At 40.2% G+C, this 23,027-nt stretch overlaps 1 protein-coding gene across 2 annotated transcripts in view; it reads right to left on the bottom strand.

The window, feature by feature from the left end:
* Arel1 (apoptosis resistant E3 ubiquitin protein ligase 1) overlaps positions 1 to 23,027 on the bottom strand; it is a 58,885-nt gene that overhangs the window by 26,690 nt on the left and 9,168 nt on the right. For both annotated transcript variants that reach the window (XM_008849737.2, XM_008849738.3), the window contains exon 2: positions 7,790 to 8,094. The gene's annotated coding sequence lies outside the window, so the exon portion shown is untranslated. The remainder of the gene's footprint in view (positions 1 to 7,789; positions 8,095 to 23,027) is intronic.

Here is a 23,027-nt window from a genome sequence, read left to right as displayed (position 1 = left end):
ACCTTGGTAACTTAAGAAATGATCACTCATGTTTCACAGAAATTCCTATTTAGATTGGGGTCTAAAGTCCTGCTAGAAAAGAAATCTATACAAGTAACATTAGAATTGTCAACACATGAATTAGGGTATTCTCAAAAACATCTACTATAGAGACAGTCTATAGACTCAAATTTGGGATTACAATTGTTGAGCCTCTTTCCTACACAGTATCTCATCTCCTGTGATTATATGCAGAAAAGCTGCTGTTGACTCTCAGAAAGCATCTCTCTGCACCTTACAGGATGTACTAGATGATTTAGTGGGACCAAACCTGGCAGTAAATGTCTTAGGTACTTTCTAAGCCGGCTGCCACCCAATGTGATACTGGATGTGAAACTTCTGGTCCTCAGGGAAGCGACAGTATTTAACAGAAAATTAAATGCATGTGGCTGATACAATCAACTTGTGATCTCAAGTGTCTTGGAGCTTGCTCCTTCGAAGAATTAAAAAGGTGTGGCAAACTTATGGCCTGAGTCACAAGAACTGACATAAATCATTATCTATCACTGACAACTACAACCTTTCCTTCTGTGAGGTAACTGGGTGAAGGCAGGGCCAGGGCTATAACTAACTGTACAAGCTATGTAGGCTTCACAATTCTTGCTGCTATAACCAGTTAAGATTTAATATTTTCTATATCACATCCTTTAGCATCATATTTGATATAACTCCCCATAGCAACAAAGGCTCTAAAATCAGAAAGTACAACAAATAGTAAAACATAAAGGATCATGGCAGACTCTAGAGTTAGATTACATAGGTTCAAATCAATATTTTGCCACTCACAATGTGACCCTAGCCAAGTCTTTTAATCACTCTACAGAGTGCCAGTTTCCTTCTGTCAAATGAGAACAATACTTACCACATGTGCCTCATCTCAGTGCTGTGAGGATTTAATAAGCTAACATGTTAGTCACCTAGAACTGTGCCTAGAATACAGTAAGCCTGAGGTCTTAGAGCTGATTATCTATAGTAACAGCATCACTACTCCTTTGTTTCAGAGCTGATAGGAAACTCAGAGAACCTCTATTAGACAAATCTTTCTTCAATGAGACATGTTTAACAATTACAAAGGGCATGGTTTCTCAGTGTGCCTAAAATCTTTTCTACAGGAGAATTCTTTAAACTAGTCTATGTGATGCCTAAACATGTTTATAAGAAGCCAAAACTCAGGTCTGGAAGTATGGCTCAGCAGTTAAAAGACTTTCTGCACTTGCAGGGGATCCAGGTTCTGTTCCCAACACCTATGTGGTGGCTCACAACCGTTTCTTACTCCAGTTTCAGGGGATCCAACACCCTCTCCTGATCTCCACAGGCACTGCATGCACATGATGCACTTATATATGCATGCAAAACACTTATCCACATAAAATAAAAATAAAGTTTTATAAACTTTTAAAAAGAAGTTAAACACTCATATTAAAACAAAGTGCTGGGGCTGGAGAGATGGCTCAGCAGTTAAGAACACTGATTGTCTTGCAGAAGATCCAAGTTCGAATCCCAGCACCCACATGACAGCTAACAACTGTCTTAATTCCAGTTCCAGGGGTTCTGACAGCCTCTTCTGTCCTCCGAGAGCATTGCACAACATGGGTGTGCTTACCTATGCACTCAGGCAATACACGCATACACACAAAATAAAAATAATAAATTTTTAAAAATTAAAATTAGAGTGCTTGATGTGTTGGGTACTGGGGGAACAGCATAATAGCCATTCATGAAGTCAGCAACAATAACCTTTACTTTGTTGAATCCTTGGCCATTTTTTAATCCTAGTCACTTATCTCTCAACCAAATTATTACTACTGATTTCCTACATCACCTAGATCTTTTCCAATAAGTTAATTCTATATCTCTACCCCAAAATCCTTTGTGACTTAAAACTCAGTATACCAATTACTACTCTTTTTCCAAATGACTCTTTCTTCTTAAAATGTATGACTAAGGCATTAGCTCCATCAATTCATCACTCACTGATTTGACCTTTATAAAATATCCCTCTGCTCTAACATCCTTGCTCAAAAAACTTCCCCCAAAATATTTACCCATCTCCAAGTTTTCCCCGGGGTCACATTCTGAACTTACTCCCTCTTCATTTTTTCCACTTTCTTATCCCTCCTTAATGCTGTCTGTCACATGGCTTTCTTGACTCTGTCAGGGGTTCTCTCTGTCCTGTCTCTCTGCTACACCCTACACTATTCTCCTTGACCACATCTCACATACTTACTCATCATTTCCTCTCATTACCCATTCTATGATTTACCCAGCTCAGATCCATTACATTTCTACATACAAGCTCTGAAATGTCCATTCCCATGCCTTTTTAAAAGTTGCCTCCTGGTACAGGTCAAAAACCCACGGCTGGCAAAGTCATAGATGCTGGTGAGGAAGCTACTGCCTTTGATTTGCTAAATGGACATGATGTGCCTACTAAACTGCCTTCTAAATAATTGTTCTCACAACCTTAAATTAATGCTGTTGTCTCATTTGGTCAGAGTTCCTTTTTTCTGGAGGCAGAGTAACTGTAGAGACTCATAACTGGCCAAAATGATGAGAATAAGTGAGTGCCGAATGCTCAACCACAAAGGGAACATCTATATCACCCTCTCCAAGGCTCAGGAGACAGCAGAAGAGAGGGTAAAATAAGTCCAGAGGGTAGGGTGGAGCTAGTGTTCCATAGAACACTATCTTCCAGACATGACATGGCTACTGCAATCTTGAACTCACAGCAGCTGTGATTACCTGCATAAAACCTGCATAAGATGGGGTCTGTCAACATCCAGTCATGGAGAAGGGGAGGGACTCAAGAGGCCCCACCCCTTCGTGAGGATTTATAAGCAGTTAATGGTTCGGGAGAGGATTTTCTTCAGTGGTATAGCCACTAGTAAAGTGCCCAGGCTCCTATAAACATGATCAAAATGCATTATATACATGAATGAAAATAAAGCCCATTATTATGTATAATTAACATATGCCAGTAAGAAACTTTTTTTTTGGACTTTTTTGAGATAGGATCTCCCTGTAGCCCCAGATAACCTGGAACACACTATGTAGACCAGGCTAGCCTTGAACTCACAGGAATCTGCCTGCCTCTGCCTCCCGAGCGCTGGGATTAAAGGCCTATTATGCTGCCACACCCAGCAAAAAACACTTTTTAGAACTCATCTCCACTACCTACTCTATCCTCCCATTTTAAGTTTCTATTTCTGGACTATCTCTCCATCTCAAGCTCCAGAGAAAGCTTCTCTTGACCTCCAATTTAGAAATTCCACCTCTGAATTTCCACTTAGCTCTTAAAATTTTGTTTTCATGGCATATTCTTTTATTCTTATTTTATTTTTCATTTCAGAAAGGTAACCAACATGAGACAAAAACTAGTCTTGAAAATCTTCCTAGGAGTCTGGAGAGATGGCTCATTCAGTAAAGTGCCTGCTATACAAGCACAGGGACCCGAGAACCCACATAAAAAGATGGGCATGGCAGCTCATACCTGTAAACCCCAGCTTTGTGAGACAGAGACAGGCAGATCCCTGAAGTTCATCAGCAAGTCAGGCCCAGTCAAATTAATGAACTAGGTTCAGTGAGAGATCCTGACTCAAATAATGAATGAAAGAAAGGAGAGAGAGAGAGAGAGAGAGAGAGAGAGAGAGAGAGAGAGATAGGTAGATCGATCGATTGATCAGGGGGCTGGAAAGATGGCTTAGAGATAAAGAGCACTGGATGCTCCTGCAGAGGACCAAGGTTTGGTTCCCAGCACCCACGTGGTAGCTAACAGCTGTCTGTAACTCCATTTCCAGGGGATCCTCCACTTCCAACACCCTCTTCTAGCCTCTGTGAGCATTGCATGGCACTGGTACATTTACATACATGCAGGCAAAATACTCATAAAAATAATAAAAAAAGATGGCGTGATAAGACACTTGACATTAATCTCGGGCCTCCCCTGCCCCCATGGACATGTATGCACACTCCACACACAACATACACAACACAAATATTTTTAAAATCCTCCTCAGCATCCAACGTAATTGCATATAGAAAGCACAATGAGTATGAATAAAGTACTGGCTTCATGGATATGGTCAAATGTCTCCTCTTTCCTTTGTCTAGATGCCCAAGGTTTGGCAGATGGAACCTCCTTTTAGATATAGGTTAGTTTTTATTTGTTTATTGCAGTCCAGGATGGAAGCAAAGGCCTCATGGATTAAGCAGAAACTCTACCTCTAAACTACACTCCTAATCCTGACACAGTTTTAAAACATCTATTTAATTACCAGTATATTCACTTGAGCCTGAATATTCATTTAAGCTCTTTAAGACCTAAAATTATCAACTTAATCCAGTTCAATAAGTACATCAAATATCTACCAGGAAGATCATGGTGGACTCCTACATAGTATTTTTCTCAAGATTATTTCTATAGCTTCACTCTCCATCTTCTGCTACTTCCACTCTCCTGTGTAAACTATAGTAGAATTCTTCCAGTCTAATGAAGCAGAATTACGTTAAACATACTACTCAATACAATTTATTTCCATGAGTTATTTGAAGCTCATCTTTGCAGTGTTCTTGCTCTTACAAAATCTAATAAACTGTGACACTCTAAGTTTGCAGAATAACAATAGCAATAATAAACTAAGAACTCACAGGCATGTACAACTTCCAGCCTGAAGCCAGGCATGGGGGTGCACACCTTTAATTCCAGCACTTGGGAAGCAGAGGTAGACAGACCTCTGTGAGATCAAGACCAGTCTGGTCTATAAAATGAGTTCCTGGTCACCTGGGGCTACAAGAAGATCCTTTTTCAAAAATGAAAAATAGAAACAACAAAAATCCTGCAGTCTGTGGGGCACATGCACCCTAGGATAGCTATGAATATGGCCCAACACAAAATCACTAATTTACTTAAAACATTCTAAGATTTATTTGTGTGTGTGTGTGTGTGTGTGTACACGCACATGTGTATTTGTTGTGTGACTCAACTGCACACTTCTACAGCATGAACTTTGTAAATGACAAGGTCATGTTGCAATGTCAAAAGGCTGGACCCATAACAGTGAGTGAGGGCTACCCCATTACTAAGTACTTAGGCTAACTATTGTCCAAAGAACTTTACACATGTTAGCATAAGTATCCTAATTGTGATTACAAGATAAATACTGTTATTCTCATTTCACTGGTGAAACAAACAAAAAGGTTGGGCTTACAAAGGTTAACTTGTTGAGAATTTCCTCACAGCTGTTTAACAGAACTAAGACTTGAGCCCATGTCTAACTGAAGCCTCTGAACATATGACACTGAATCATGAAAAGGAATGCAGTCACAGAGATAGCCAACTATTTGAGAAAAGACTTAAGAAAACGAATTTTTTTAAAAGTCAACCAATATACCTATAAGGAATCTCACAGCAAAGCTAAAATTAAAAGGATAAACTCTCATGGTCATTATCTTTTGAAGTAAAAATAACACATGACAACAGAAAGTGGAATGCAGTACTGATTACCTAGTGTAGAAATATCACTTACTGACTGCAGGATCTTGGGTAAGTTGCTTAATACTACAGCACTTTAGCTGACAGGACTTACAAAAAGGGAGGAAACATGAAAATATCTGTCTTTAGGAAATGCCAAAATGCTTACTGACATCTATATTCTAAAGATATTTGCTTTTCAGAATATGAATATTTATAATTACAATATCCAATAAATTTCAGCTAAATCATTGCGGATCAATTTTGAAGTCATTTTCTAAAACTAGAAAATTGGTTCCTTAACATTCAAAACTGCTCTGCCAGAGAAAGTTAATTCTCACTGCGACCTTTGCTTCACCTGCTATCTCATGCTAAAGAAACTTAAAGACTGGTCCCTGGATTCATGGTTTATTTTTATTTATTTTTTTAATTTTATGTGTATGAATATATTGCCTGCATGTAGATAAGTGCACCCGTGTTGCACAATGCCCGCAGAGGACAAAAGAGGTCGTCAGATCCCCTGGAACTGGAATTAAGGACAGTTGTTAGCTGTCATGTGGGTGCTGGGATTCGAACCCGGGTCTTCTGCAAGAACAACCAGTGTTCTTAACCGCTGAGCCATCACTTCAGCCCCTGGATTCATGTTTTATACACCAATAACTAAATCTTAGCATAGCCTATTAATATTGAGATCAGGCTGTGCCCTGCCCTAAGTTACTGTATACCATGTAAAATAACTTTTCAGCCTGTGCCTTGCCCTAATAAACTTCATTTTACAAGTAGCAATTGACTCCATTTGAGGATAGAGGATGACTCTGTACCCTGACGGACACACAAAAAACACCATCTGTCCAGCACCACCCATGAGGCACAAACTGATAAGCAACTTATTCCTAAAAGTAGAAAGGGTGCCACACTATAAATTTATCAAAGTAAATTAAGATTGCAGGAGCACATGCATATATTAGAATCTTAGCAAGAAAACCAGGAACTTACCAGATATACCAGACTGAGAAGAAGGTGCAATTCCCTCACCTGGATTTCATAAAGAGGAAGACATCTAACTTTGCAATGGTGATGGCCCCACCAACCTGTCCTGTGACCATTTTCGGAGTGTGTCAAGTGATCAACTGGCAGAGAACTCTTGACTATCCCAGGGTTTCAGCTGCGCTCAGTCCTCACTGTTGACATGGCCTACTCAAATTGCCACCTGTGTATGCACCTGCTCATGTGTCTGTCCGTTCATCTGGACTTGGCGCTACCCTTCACCTCTCTGGTCTGTACTTTGCTTCAGCAGTCTGCTAGACTTTGAGGTTCTGTTCAGGTTTGACCTGCAGCCTGACTCTATGGTAGCAGTGATAAGCAGCAATATCTTCAGGAGACCTCTAGCCTTCTTATATCTTATTCCAAAGAGGCTATTTAAAAAAAAAAAAAAAGCTAAATGTTCTAAAATGCTTTGAACGCTCTACAGTTTTCTTTAACCCTTTTATAACCTATGTATGTACTGTGGTGGTTTGAATGAAAATGTCCCCCATAGGCTCCAAGTATTTGGACATTTTGTCCCCAGATGGTGGCACTGTTTTGGGAGGTTTTAGAAGGTGTGGCCATCCTGGAGGAAGCACGTCACTGGGGGTGGGTTTAGAGAGTTCTTAAGCCTTGCCATATCTCCAGTTGCTCTCTTGCTTCCTGTGCCTGTGTGATGATAAGAGAGCTTAGCTTCTGCTGCTCAAGCTCCAGCCACCTCCAGCCACCATGCCTCCCTGCCATGATGGACTGTAATTCCCCTGGAACCGTAAGCTCAAATAAATTCTTCCTTTTATAAGTTGTTTTGGTCAGTGTTTCTATCACAGCAACAGAAAAGTAACTAATGCATGTACATATAGAGATACACTTACCGTGTGATGTATAATGTGTGGTCTGAAAGTTAATATTAGTAATTAATATTGGAATAAGAGAACCTGTGTTTTTTTTGGTCAGCTATGAAGAAGTGGGACTACTGGACAAATTGCTACCAACAAAACCACTGCACACCTTTAGACTCAGGTCTCTGGAGGCAGACGATCTCTCTGAATTCAAAGGCAGCCTGGTTTACATAGTGAGTTCCAAGTCAGCCAGAGCTACAAGGTTGAGACCTTTTCTAAAAACCAAATAAACAAGCAAAACTAAGAAAACCAAAACCAAAACACTGTACACTGTGAATGTATTCAATTCAATAAATAAATTGACATGGTAAAAACATGTCTGCTTATGTTTCTGACATAGCATACCCATAATACTTACCTTTAAACGAGGGCCCATGTTCTGAGAACCAAGTTATTTGCTAAAGCAGATCGCTTTTGGCTCCTTTCACTTGTCTTCCAACTTCCACATGAAGAAAAAAAGCCAAAAAGTCACCAAAAAGGGTCTGTCCATCAGACCTTTACTGAGGGTATGTCATAGTAAGCCAAGAGTCAGAGTGCCCTGAAGTGGATGAATTCCAGGATGAAGAAATAGAGCCCAAGAATGTCTCATTCCTGGACTTCCCTAGTGTGGGATGCAATCAACTGCTGGAAGATGCATCTGTTCTGGAATCCCAGGATCCTACCCTAGAGAGAAAAAAAGTAAGTACAATGAGTTTTTGTTTCTGGAAGAGTCCCCCTGAAACAACAAAGAAGCTACAACAGGCAGTAAGTAGACTAAAAGTAACCAAGAGTTGGTCAATTCTGAACAAGCATCCACAACAGAAACCGAAACTACTCTAGCTCCACTAGGGTCCACTGACAGCCTCACTGCTTATAACTGCATCATTCCACAGAAGAAAGGTCCAGCACTTAAGAGTCCTTCAGCAGAAGCAAGCTAGGGTACAGATTTTTAGATTCGACATAACCTCATGCCTATTTTCAGCTTAATGGGGCTGGAACACGGCATGAGAACCATGTGAGGAGAAATGGGATGAAAGTACAGGTAGAGCTAGCTTATAGAGCCATTCATGCCATGAAATGAACTCAAAACAACATTCAGCTTGAAAGAAACACAAGAGCTTTAAAACCTAATCTATCAGCCTATACAATCTACTCCCTTTGTGTCCACGTAAACATTTCCAAGACATGATTAAACAAAGCTGATGTCAACTCTAAAATTTTTAAATCTGCCAGGGGTGGTAGTGCATGCCGATAATCCCAGCACTTGGGAGGCTAAGGCAAAAGAATCATGAGTTCAAGGCCAAAAAAAGGGAGGAGAGGGGCTGTAAAATCTGCTACTATAAGTAGGGGAGAGGGAACTCTGTGAACTTTCAAAATAAAGTCACCAAGTAAAGTCAGTTTATAACTCTCAAAGATACTCAGGGACCAAATATAGCAAAAAGGCAACACAAAGCACCTTAAAACAAAGAGACTAGGGGCTGGAGAGATGGCTCAGTGGTTAAGGGCACTGGTTGCTCTTGCAGAAGACTTGGGTTTGAGTCCCAGCACCACATGGCAGCTAACAACTGTCTATAACTCCAGTTTAGGGATCCAATGCTCTCTTCTGACCTCTGGCGGGCATTGCACGACACAGGCGCACTTACATATATGCAGGCAATACACTCATACACAAAAAATAAAAATAATAAAATATTTTTTAAAAACAGGGATAGAAAAATGGCTCAGTGGTTAAGAGCACTGACTACTCTTACAGAAGATCTGGGTTTGACTCCCAGCACCCACATGGCAGCTAACAACCATCTGTAACTCCAGTTCCAAGGGATCCAATGCCTTCTTCTGACCTCCAAGGGCACTGCATGACACGTGTGCACTTACACACATGCAAGCAATACACTCATACACAGAGAAAATTAAAATAAATTTAAAAATTAAAAAGAGACTACTAACAATTAAGTGGAAAGAAAATCTTCACAATGGCACAAACTACTGTCATTGCTTCATAACTCATAACACACAATTATCTTTAGACACAGACATAATAATAGTTATCCTTAGCTTACAGACTGGGACATAAAAAGTGTAAGTTACTGTCTCAAGTTATACACAAAAAGTAGTAGAGTTGAGTCAACCCCAGACAACCTAGACCTGGAATCCATGCTTTTAATGGCCACTCTGCTGTCTTTCTGCTAAGGAACACCAAGGAAGAAAACACAAAGTGCTAAATAAACCAGAACAGAAGGACTGAAGGCCAGCAGATCAAATAAGTTGGCAGGCTTTTACAATTAAAAATGAATAAGAATATGCATGTATTTGAACACATGGTGATAGACTTGCCAAGTACATGAGCCAAAACATGGGTCAACTAGCAATTGGAACCAGTTTAAAGGATCCACAAAAAAGGGAATAAATAGTTATGTAAACTATTAAAGATCCCTAAGATAGAATGTTAAATGAAGATTTTAAAATGATACTTTTAAAGAACAAAAACAATGAATTGGGAAATGTTCACAAATAAAATGTTAAATGAAAAAACAAGCACAAAATTGTTCATATAATACAAGCCCAATTTTAGAAACAACATTATACAAAAACTATAAGAAAAGGGCCTAGAGAAATGGCTCAGTAGTTAAAAGCACTTGCTGCTCTTGCAGAAGACCCAAGCTTGGTTCTCAGCACCCATGTGAGCAGTTCATAACCCCTGTAACTACAGCTCCAGAGGGCTTCAATGCCCTCTTCTGGTCTCAACACCCACACACATGTGCCATTAACACACAAAGACACACATGCACATACACATAAATAAAAATAATACAAAGGTTTTTCTTTTCTAAAGACAAAGAAAAAGCAAAAGTGTAAACAGTGACTATCTCTTGGAACATGAAATTACAAATAATTTTTATAGTCCACCTACACCTTTTTGTTTTTGCAGTTTTTGAGTGAGTCTCATGTACCTCAGACTGGCCTTAAACTGACCCTATGTAGCCAAGGGTGACCTTGAACTGACATGCCCCCCCCCCCCGACTTCCACCTCCCAAGTGCTGGGATTATAGGTTGTGTATCACTATGTCTGGCTTGTTTTCCAAATTCTTTTTTTTTAAGATTTTATTTATTTATTCATTTAATTATTTATTTATTGAGACAGGATCTCACCACGTAACTCTGGCTGGCCTGGAACTTGCTATGTAGACCGGGCTGGCTCAGACTCACAGAGATCCACCTGCCTCTGCCTCCCAAGTGCTGAGATTAAAGGCGGGCACTACCATGCTTGGTAAGATTTTATTTTTAAAAATTGTATGTATGTGTCTATTTGTAGGTATGTGCACATAGGTGCAGTGCCTGCCTGTGGAGGCCAAAGCAGAATCCCCTGGAACTGGAGTTACAGGTGGTTGTAAGCTGCCTGATATGGGTGGCTGGGAGCCAAACTTAGATCCTCTAGAAGAGCAGCATGCACTCTTAACTACTGAACCATCTCTCTGGCCCATTTGCTAAATTCTTAATAAAAAAGACATATAAAAATTTACTGGGATCGGGGAGAGAATAGGCAAATTATCATTTTGCTTTGAGATAGAGTCTTATGTAGCCCAGTCTGGCCTCAAACATACTATGTAGTCAAAGATGACTTTGAACTTCTGATCTTCCTGTCTCCACCTCCCCAGTGCTGGGATTATAAACACACACCACATTGCTGGGTTTAAATGATCTTTTTTCCAATAAAGAAATGGCATAAAGAAATTAAGGGGGCTAGAGAGATGGTTTGGAGGTTAAGAGCACTGGCTGCTCTTGCAGAAGACCCAGGTTCAGATCCTAGCACCCACTAGTAGTTAACAACCATCTACAACTCCAGTTCCAGGCGATCCAACACCCTCTTCTGGCCTCTGTGGACAATGCATGCAAACAGTACATTTACATACATGCAGGCAAAACACTCATATACATAAAAATTTTTTAAAAAGAAATTAAGGTAAAATATACTGAACTTTTATTTTTGTTTCTTATTATTTTAGTGGATCTCCAACTCTGTGATCAGCTACTTGATTATTAAATCAAGTAACTTTTAGTTCTAATATAAGCTGTACTGCCCCTACCATAATCTGTTTACCCCACTGTTTCAAGGCCTCTGGTGAGCTCAAGACTCAACTTAAGCACTAATATCCTTTTCTGGTCCAGCCCCCAGGCTTCTCTATAGACTCTACTCATGCTAGGCAGAATCAATCACTTCCTCCTTTGTGATACTCCTATGTCAAAGATAGCCCTATTACAACATTTATTAGTCTACATATAAGCATTTGTTTATATAACATTATTGTAGCAATAGATAGTAGCTCCCTGAGGATTCGGAGAGGGTATCTTAACCACCATTGCCTTCCCATAGTTAATATGAGGTTTGGCTCTAGAATCTCAGGTCTGTATTCTCCCAAGTGAGTCCTACACACTTTAATATTTCAGTACTGCCTAAACTCCAGTACAGTCAGCCTGAGGAGCCCAATATTCCCTATGTCTTAACAGGTTCAGGAGCAATCCTTATGCTATTGGTCTTAGAGACTGTGATTTCAGGAGCAAGAGATGAAAGCTGGAGTCCGTGAAATCATAGCTTGTAGACCAAATCTACCTGGTTTTTGCACTACAAACAGTTGAGTAGCTGCAGCAGAGACGTATATTTTTATTTTATGACCCATTTTGGACAAAGCTTAATACCTGGTATAGAAGTCTTAGTCTTTTTTGATACAGGATCTATCTATGTAGCCCTGGCTGAGCTTGAACTCACAAGCCTCCCAAATGCTGTGCTTACAACCATGTGTCACCATAACCAGCCCACAGGGCTTCTCTTAAAGCTATGAAGCTACACTTAAAGCTATGAAGCTACACTTTTATAAATGTGAATATATTTCTATAAACCAAAGAAAGCTTAATATTTTCTTCCCATTCTACTATCCCCTTCTACAAAAAAGAGCTAGAAAACTCATAAAAGTAGGCAAATATTTCCCATTTCAACTATTTTTGGGGCGTAGAAGGGTAAGTTCTCAATATGTAGTCAGAGCTATCCAGAAATTCACAGTCTTTCTGTCTCAGCCTCCCAACTGCTGGGATCACAAGTATATATTGCGGGGGCTGAAGAGATGGCTCAGTGGTTAAGAACACTGGCTGTTCTTGCTGAAGATCAGGGTACAAATCCCAGCACCCACATGGCAGCTAACAACTGTTCGTAACTCCAGTTCCAGGGGATCTGACCACCTTTTCTGTCCTCTGCAGGCACCGAACGACATGGGTTGCACTTACCTACATGCAGGCAATACACGCATACACATAAACAAGTAAAAATAATAAAAAAAATTAAAACTAATAAAATTTTAAAAAACCAGTATGTATTACCATGCCTGGCTATAATTTTAGCTCTTATCTAAAAACCTTCATGTCTATATTAATAGGGCAATCAGGAATTTTATTCAATCATTTTCCAAAGGGCTGGGGCAAGATCTTTTTATACAATGTACCTGAAGGATCAAATATATCATAGTTCTTAAAATTGTTATAATACATATTGATTCAGTCTCTGTCTTCAAACTGCTACTCTAAAAAGTCAAGATGCTAGGCATGGTGGTGCACGTCTTTAATCTCAGTACTTGGGAGACAGAAGCAGGCAGATCTCTGAGTTCAAGGCCAACCTGGTCTACATAGCAAATTCTAGGCCAGTTGGGGCTACAGGGAGACTCTGTCTCAAAAAGACCAAAAAAAAAAAAATTCAAGAAAACACTCATATGAAAGTCCACTTCGGGTACGTTTAGAAATAGTGGCAGCATTTGAGAGGTCTGTTATCATCTACTAATTTCCGTAAAATAAGGCAAAAGGTAAGAAAGATGTATTTTTCATATGTATACTCCAACATTAAAAAAAAATCCTTCAGTTGGGAAAAGGTCCATGAGTTAGAGTCTAACTAAGGAGATTCCAAGAAATAAAGTACATCATCAGCTACTTTGAATTGTTAGTTTATAATTATGTTGTCTTAATTTTACTCAGTGTTTTTGCCCCATCCCAAAGCCCACTATAAAAAAGCTGCCCTCCTCCATCAAGTTTATATTCTTGAGATATTTATACAGTTGTATATTTCTGTTGACTTGGTTCAGCCAAGTTATAAGATTTTCATTTATATTCTTTCCTCATCCGTCAGTCTCCTGTCTTTTAAGCATTCCTGTGGGTCTCTTGTGAACTCCCTCCAACTGGTCCCCAGCACTCTGGTAATGAGGTGCCTCCAACTGACTGCAGTCTTCCAGGAACAGTCTAGTCAGTCAGAACAAGATGAGCTCACCCTCCTCTGTTCCATGACATAATATTTCTGAGTAGACAATCTCCCAAATCACAGAAAGCTGGTTTGCTGCCATAGTAGATTACAACCCCATTCCATACCTCCCAGAGTTGGACAATGGCTCATGTAGAATATGCCAAAAACCAGAGGACAAATAATATATGTTCCTGCAACACCTCCATTACTAGAAGATAAAGTGAGTAGAGAGAAGAAAGCCCTTTCATGCTAAATATGCAGATAAGAAAATATAATACAAAAGTTCCATGAATTTCTGAAGCTAAAACAGGGGTTCAAAATAATCAAACATTTTATACTTAAGACCAAAAAACTCTTTGGGGCTTTGTTGTCAGTCCCAGAAGATCCTTGATGTTCTTACACTAAAAAAGTCTGAAAAGCACACCTCTCCTCAACTCTGTCCTACTGCCTACTACCACCCGTCACATATACTCACTTCTTAAATGGCATTATTTGCTGCTATGTTTTCCTAGCCCTAGATCTATACATTGCTCCTCTGGCTAGAATCATATGCTAAAACTATATTAAGCATGTCACCATGTAATTCACTGACAACCAACATCCTTAGGTTTCTCTGCATGACTCTTCATTCATTTCACATTTCTTGAGCATCTGCTATAAGCCAGACTGTGCTAAAAGCTGAAGCCCCAAAGCACAAGATAAATAAGACAAGATACTTTTTCTTTCTCTTTTTCCTTCTCCCCCCAACACAGGGAGTCAAACTCAAGATATTTTCCATGCTATACAAGCACTTTATCACAGACCTACTTTCAGGTCCTTGGTTTTTTGAAACAGTGTCTTACCATGTTCTTAGGCTGGCCTTAAATTTACTATGTTGCCTAACCAAGACTCGTACTTTGCTTTATTTATATTTTATTTATTATTCTCTGACAGTTCATAACGTATATATTTTGATCATTTTTACCCCCTATTACCCTCTCTCACTTCTACTCTCTCCCTTCCTCCCACTCCCTCAGAGCCCCTTCTTCACAGCAAATCCCCCTCCTACTTTTCATGTCTTTTTGTTGTTGTTTCTGTGACTTAAGGAGTTTAATTAGGGTTGCTTACATGGGAACTGGCAAGGAGCTATCTACTGGAATATGGGCTTGTTACCAGTGGCTACACCACTGAAGAAAATGAGTCCCCCTCAGCCAGGAACCACTAACTGCCAATGGTTTCTCAGGGAAGGGTAGGAAGATGGTACTTTTTAAACTTGATACACTTGACTCAGTATGGGCGATGGACAATACAATGTGCCAAGTGCTGTGACAGAGGAATGAGAGAAGAAATTTTGCCTTAAGAGAGTGAAAGTGGGGCTGGAGGGATGGCTCAGCAGTGGCTGTTCTTGCAGAGGACCTGGGCTTGAGTCCCAGCACCCACATAGTGGCTAACTACCATCTGTAACTCTAGTTCCAGAAGATCCAACACCCACTTCTGACCTCCACAGGCACTGCATGACTTGGGTGCGCTTACATACATGCAGGCAATACACTCATATACATAAAATAAAATATTTTTTTAAAAAGAGGGTTGAAAGTGTCTTCACAGTAGAGGCAATGGAGCTGATTACTTAAAAGAATGACTAAGGGGCTGGAGATAGCACTCAGTCATTAAGAGTGCATAGTGCTCATGAAGAGGACCTGAGTTCAGTTCTCAGCATCCATACTAGGTAGCTCACAACCACCTGAATTCCAGCTCCAGGAGATCTGGTGGCCTTCACAGTTACACAAGCACATTCCTACACACAGTCATATACATAACTTAAAAATAAAATAAAATCTTTTTTTAAATGCGTAAGTACTTGCAAAGGCAGTGGGGGAAAAACTAATATCCTAAGGACAGACAAAAGTATGAAGTCAAAAGGAGGAGTGGTGAAAATTTCCAGCATTATAAAAGAAAAGGATTTAGAAAGACCACTAGGAATAGGGGGATTGCTTCTAAGTACAGTTCCATGTAATGGCTAAGAACATGAACCTTACCACTGAGTGATCCTGAACAAGTTACCTATTCAGATGTAAACTGGAGATAAGCTGATAAAATGAAGAGATCCAGCTGCTCCTGAGGAGCAAGGCTTGGACTAAAGAGAAAAGAAAACCTGGGAATGGAAATCCTGGACCCAGGTGACCTTGTTCTAAAGGCTGCTGGGTTTATGTCAGGCCACAGCAGTACACAATAAGTGAGGAAGATGGCTACACTCTACCCAAGGGACTAACTAGTTTTCCAGAAAGATCTCACATGGAAATAATCATAGCAACAATCCAAAATACTGAATTTCTTGGATTTCTCTCAAGGATGATACAAAGAATCTATTTTTATTGAGAACTTATTATGTGCTGGGCACTGTTTGAAGTATTTCATTTGCATTATCTTATTTAACTCTCACATCAACCCTGAGTTAAGCATACATATTATAATCTATTAGGAATAATCCACTAAACCAGGAAACAGGAACACACAGAGTTAAAATAATATTGATAAAGCCACCAGTTGATAAATGAAGATGTACAATCTGATTCCAGAGCCTCTGACCTTAACCAGGAATAGTGATGTATCTAAAAGAACTCTACCCTCACCCCCAGGCCAGAGAGGAGAATATTTCAGGGATAGGAAGAATGAGAACCCAAATTATATAATTAATTTGACAATTTAAAGAAATATAACGTTGGCCAGGTGTGGTGGCACATACCTGTAGTCCCAGCACTCGGGAGACAGAGGCCGGTGGATCTTTGTGAGTTTAAGGCCAGCCTGGCTTACATAGTGAGTTCCAGGTCAGCTGTGGCTACAAAGAGATCCTGTCTCAAAAAGACCAAAAAAGAAAAGAAAAAAAGGTGAGATCATTATAAACTTTAAGCAACAAGAAAACACAAAAGATATGTTTCTAAAATTGTATTATTACTATCCTTAACCAAGGAAGAAAGAGGGTAACACATTTTCAGAGAAATAATTCTGTGGTCAATTTAAGAGACTGAAGACAGACTCCAGACTGAGAAACAGGTTAAGAGTATCCATGGTGGCGCTGCCAGTAATCCCAGCACTCAGAGGGCTGAGGCAGGAGGATCCAAGTTTGAGGTCACCCTGGGCTAGATAGTAAGACTGTATAAACCCCTTCCCAAAAGCAAACCAAGCCTGGTGGCCGAGACCTATAATCTAGCTATTCAGAAGGCAGAAGGAGGATCACATGTTCAAAGCTAGCTTGAACCACAGAATGATTTCAAGGCCAGATTAAATTAGCAAGACCCAGTCTCATAAAGTTTTAAAAAAGGCTGGAGATATAATTCAATAGTAGAGCACTTGCCTAGTATGCATGAGGCCCTAGATTCCTATACCCAATGCCACAAAAAAAGAAGAGGAAAAAGAAAAAAAGGAGAAAGAGGAGAGGGAGGAAGAGAATGGTTCAAGGGAAGAGTCAGACTCTAGTAATAATATAGAAGAGAGGCTAGAGCATTCTTTATGTTCTTAGAAGTAACAAGAGTAATGACCTGTGAGATCAGAAAGAAATGAGAGCAAAAATCTAGGCACACACCTGGAGTTTCTACCCTTGGAAGCCTGAATGAGGCTAAGGAGGAATAAAAGAGAGGGAAAGAGTACTGAGGAGCTGCTAAGTCTGCTGTGTTCTTGAAGGAAACCCAGGCCAATATATCCACAAGACAAAGGGAAACAAGCATCTGAAGAGATATCCAACATCCTCAAGACACAGGAAATGGGAAAAAACCATCATGGGAAGCAGGCAGACATGGAAAAAGACTAACAGTAGAACCTTGAGGGAATCAGTCTTACCAAACAGCAGGAGAAGGAAGAGGAGAAGAGGGCTAGCAAGCTGGTCACAGTGGCATGCACATGTGGTCCAGCTACTGTGAAGGCTAGAAGGTCACTTAAGTTTAAGTCTAAGAACCTGAGATCAGCCTTGACTACAGAGTGAGACCCTATCTTAAAAAGGGAGTCAGGGGGAGGCTGGAGAGATGGCTCAATGGTTGAGAGCATTGGCTGCTCTTGCAGAGGTCCCAGGTTTGATTCCCAGCACCCACATGGCAGCTATAAACTGTCCTCAACTCAATTACAGGGGAATCCGAAGCCCTCTTCTGATCTCCTTGGCACTGCCCAACATGGGTGCACTCACATACATGCAGGCAATACACTCATACACATAAAAATAATAAAATTTTTTTAAAAGGGGTAGGGGGAAGCAGGCTAGCAAGGAATAAAGAATGGAGGAAAAAAAAACTGTAAAAGGGTTTGCTAGAGGTCAAAAGAAATTATTTCTAGAAATAGTAAATGCTGTCAGACCCAGAAAAGGTCTATGCTGGGGGATGGGGGGGGGCGGGGCACGCTGGACTCAAAATCAGGCCTAAGTTTCTTTTTAACTTTCATTTCCTGACCTAGTAACTTCTTCATCTGCCTCTTGGTAAAAACACAATATTGGGCCAGGTATGGTGGCGCACACCTTTGATCCCAGCACTCTGGAGGCAAAGGTAAGTGGATCTCTGAGTTCAAGGCCAGCCTGGTCTACAATCAAGTTCCAGGACTACTAGGGCTATAGGGAGACCCTGTCTCAAAAAAAAAAAAAACAAAACAAAACAATAACAACAACAACCACAACAACAAAAATCTAGACTATTAAGAGGCTGGAGATATGCTTCATAAGTTAAGAGTGCTTGCTGCTCTTCCAGAGGACCCAAGTTTGGGTCCCAGCACCCGTCAGGCAACTCATAATGGCCTATAACTCTGGCTCCAGAAGATCTGATGTTTTCTTACGTGCACATACATGGTGGCGCATGCCTTTAATCCCAGCACTTGGGAGGCAAAGACAGGTGGATCTCTGTGAGTTTGAGGCCTAGCTGGTATACCTAGTGAATTCCGGGACAGCTGGGGCTTCAGGGAGACCCAAGACAACAACAACAAAAAAAAAAGATCTTGACTTAACTAGAAAGCTCTCTGCAGTTCAATTCAGTAATGATTACTTCAAAATTATGTGTCCATAACAAATTCAGAACTAAACTAACCTGACACCTAAACTGAATCCAATCCTATATAAGTCACATAAGACCTGATTAAAAGCCAAGCATGGTGGCACAAGCTTTTAATCCCAGCACTTGGAAGGCAGAGGCAGGTGGATCTCTGAGTTCGAGGCCAGCATGGTCTAGTAGTGAGGTTCAGGCCAACTGGGGCTACAGGGAGACTAAAAAAAAAAAAAAAAAAAAAAAAAAAAAAAAAAAAAAAACTAAAAAAAAAGCTGATTAAAACTTTTTTTAAAAATCAGCTTTTTGGGGGTTGGGGATTTAGCTCAGTGGTAGAGAGCTTGCCTAACAAGCACAAGGCCCTGGGTTCAGTCCTCAGCTCTGAAAAAAAAAAAATCAGCTTTTTTGATGTATAATTTCTATACAATAAGAGCCATCAAATTAAAGTGTATCATGAGTTGTTTTGTTTTGTTTTATTTGCAGTACTGAGGATTAAACCAGGGCATTGTGGGAAAGCATTAAACTACACTTCTAGCCCAAAGTGTAAAGTTAATTTTGACAACTGTATAAAGCTATAATACAAAATGCAATCAGGACAGAGAACATTCAGTCATCCCATAAAGGCTTTCCACATTCTTCTTCAGTCTCTTACCCTCAATCCACTACCCAACCTATGATGTGCTAATAATTTAGTTTTGCCTTTTTCAGAGTGCTGAATGGCTGATATCATATATAAATGTACTCTTTTGTGTGTGGCATTTTTCATCAACATACCAGCTTTTAGATTCACACATGTTGTCACTTGCATCACTAAGTAGTTCATTCCTCTTTACTGATAGTTAGTAATCCATTTGAATGACATAGTACACTTTGTTTATTCAGTCACCAGATGGACATGTAGATTATATCCAGTTTGGAGCCATTATGGATAAAGCTGCTATGAACATGCAAGCACAAGTTTTTGTAGGGACACATGTTTTCATTTCTGTGAAGTAAATACCTAGAAGACTGCTAGATCAAACAGGAAGCATACTTTTAACTTACAAGGAACTGCCAAATTGTTTTCCAAAGCAGCTGTGTTACTGTGCATTTACAGCAACACATGAGAGGTCCAGTTGCTCTACATCCACCAACACTTGGTACTACCAATGGTTTTAATTTGAATCACTCTCATAGGTGCAGGGTAATATTTCACTGTGGCTTTAATTCCTTCCTTCCTTCCTTCCTTCCTTCCTTCCTTCCTTCCTTCCTTCCTTCCTTCCTTTCTTTCTTCCTTCCTTCCTTCTTCCCTCCCTCACTCCCTTTCTTTCTTCCTTCCTTCCTTCCTTTCTTCCTTCCTTCCTTCCTTCCTTTCTTCCTTCCTTCCTTCCTTCCTTCCTTCCTTCCTTTTTAAAGGCAGGTTCTCACTCTGCAGCCCTGACTGATTTGGAACTCCCTACGTAGACCAGGCTGGCTTTGAACTAACAGAGATCACCTGCCTCTGCCTCCCCTCCCCAATACTGGAATTAAAAGCATGTGCCACCACACCTGGCTTAGTCTCTATTTTTCTGAGAGCTAAGAATATTGAGCATCTCTTCAGATGCTTCTAGCTCCCTGGTGAAATGTCTGTTCAAATTGTCTTCTTGTCACTAAGCTTTACGGGTTCTTTACATATTCTAAATATAAGTTCTTTCTTAGACATACATATGGCAATTATTTTTCATGGATTGATTTTTCATTTTAACAGAAACAATTCTTTTTTTAATATTTTATTATTTTTATTTTATGTGCATGAGTGTATTGCCTGTATGCATGTAACTGCACCTGTGTCATGCAACGCCCAAGGAGGTCAGAAGAGGGTGTCGGATTTCCCTGGAACTTGAGTTATGGACAGTTGTTTGCTGATGTGTGGGTGCTGGAAATCAAACCTGTGTTCTCTGCAAGAGCATCCAGTGCTCTTAACTGCTAAGCCAACTCTCCATCCCCAAACAACTTTTCTTTTTAGAGTAAACATTTTCAACTTTGACAAAATCCAACTTATCAACTTTATTCTTTTACAGTTTTTCTTCCTTTCTTTTAAATTTATTTCCACATGCATGCAATGTCCACAGGTCAGAAAAGGGCATCAGATTCCCTGGAACTGGAGTTCCAGATGGTTGTTAGCTGCCATGTGGGTGCTGGGAACCAAACCAGAGTCCTTTACAAGAGCAACTAGTGCTCTTTAATGCTTATACTGCTGAGCCATATCTACAGCCCCGAGTTTCTTATTAAAAAATAAGATTTTGGGCCAGGCGTGGTGGCGCATCCCTTTAATCCCAGCACTCGGGAGGCAGAGGCAGGAATCTCTGTGAGTTCAAGGCCAGCCTGGTCTACAGAGTGATTTCCAGGACAGCTGGGGCTACAGGGAGACCCTGTCTCAAAAAGACCCAAAAAAACAAACAAACAAAAAAAGATTTTATTTCAGGTTGGAGAGATGGCCAATTGGGAGTGAGTAGAGATCCTGCAGAGGACTCCAGTTTGGTTCCCAGCACTCATACTCAGTGGCTCACAACAACTTGTAACTCCAGCTTCAAGGGGTCCAAAACTCTTCTTCACTTTGAGAGTACCTGTATGCAAATGCATATATTCACACACACACACACACACACACACACACAATTAAAAAGTAATTTTAGGAGAGATGATTCAACAGTTAAGAGCACTTGTTGCTCTTACAGAAGAACTGAGTTCAGTTCTCAGCACCCACATGGTGGCTAACAACCATCTATAACTCCAGTTCTTTTGGCCTTGGTGGGTAGTGCATGCACATGGTGCCCTCTTACATACATGCAGGTAAAACACTCATACACATAAAATATTTTTAAAATAATAGCAATATTTAAAAGCCTTTTCTGCTGTTGTTGAGACAGCGTCTCCCCCTGTCTAGTACTACGTAGATTAGGCTGGCCTCAATTTCTGCCTGCATCTGCCTCCCAAATTCTGGGATTAAAGGCATGTGCCACCACACCTGGCTTTATTTTTAAGGGGTCTATCTGTCTGTCTATGCATGTGAATACAGGTGTCCAGAATCAGAGTCAGATCCTCTGGAACTGGAGTTAGAGGAACTTGTGAGCAGCCTGATATAGGTGGTCAAAACCAAGCTCAGGTTCTCTGTAAGAGCAGTACACGCTCTTAATGGAAGAGCCATCTCTCCAGCCCCATGTTTCTTGTATTGCATAGTTTTTAAAGTCTTTGCCTACCTTAAGATCACAAAGACCTTTTCCCATTTTCTTCTAAATTTTATCTAAAAGTTCACAGGAGAATCTCTTGTCAAAAATTTTAACAAGATTATGTTAAACCCCTGTACTTCATTTATCTCATAATTCTTCAGTTTTAATATCCCTTTGTTTCTTTCAGCTTCAACGTCCCACACTACTAAGCACTATTTAAATTACAGTCTATTTCTGAACCTGGAAAGACTTTTGTCTTTTAACAGATTTTCTCCCCTTCTACCTAATAAGTGACATAACTAAATTTAGCCAATGTTTTAGACCCTGCACTCTCTTCAAATCAACCCCAAACCTCTGCAGCCCTGAATCTGGTTCTGAGAACAAATTCTAGAACTCAGAGCTTATCACTCATAGCACAGTTCAGATAAAGTAGGAAAAGAGAGTCAAGGCTAATGTGACTAAACAGAGAACAGGAGATAACAGTCACTGCTCTCTTTGTAACTTGTGAAACATCTAGAGAAAAGTGAAAAAGAAAGCTTGTTTGTGTCTCTATCATATTTGTTTCTCCTAAATCCAGAAAATATTAATGTCTAAAATTACTGACCCACGGAGTCACAGTTAGGACTCTTCACTGGGGATTGTTTTTTTTTTTTTTCTCTCTCGGTATTCATCACTTTATTCAAATAAATGAACTTGAAATTTTGTTTGGTGGTTGTTTTGAAAAGCAGCCTAGGCCAGCCTAGAAACTGATACCTAGCCCAGGCTGGTCAGCAACTTCGGGTACAGTCCAGCCTAGATTCCAAATCCCAATCTTCTAGTCTCCACCTCCCAAGTATGGAGATTATAGTTATGTCCCTCAATGAGAGGCCTGAAAATACTACTGCTTCTTTGTTTCATGTGTGTGATACATTTGTTTGTGGACACTTATACTTTGTGTGTACACCTGTGCATGCACATACATGTGCACGTATGTATATACATGCATGTGGAGTCCAGACGTCAGGTATCTTTCTTGGTAGCTCCCTATCTTATTTTTCAGACAGGGTCTCTCATTGAACCTGAAACTCACTGATGCTGCTAGACTAGCTAGACATTAAGCCCCCATATCCTTCTGTCTCTGCCTCCATGGCAATATGATTATAGACACACATTGCTGCA

Source organism: Nannospalax galili, unplaced genomic scaffold (genome assembly GCF_000622305.1).
Source record: "Nannospalax galili isolate Female #2095 unplaced genomic scaffold, S.galili_v1.0 scaffold24, whole genome shotgun sequence".
NCBI lineage: Eukaryota > Metazoa > Chordata > Mammalia > Rodentia > Spalacidae > Nannospalax > Nannospalax galili.
The sequence above is the reverse complement of the archived record's forward strand: the minus strand, read 5'-3'. Positions and strand labels throughout refer to the sequence as shown.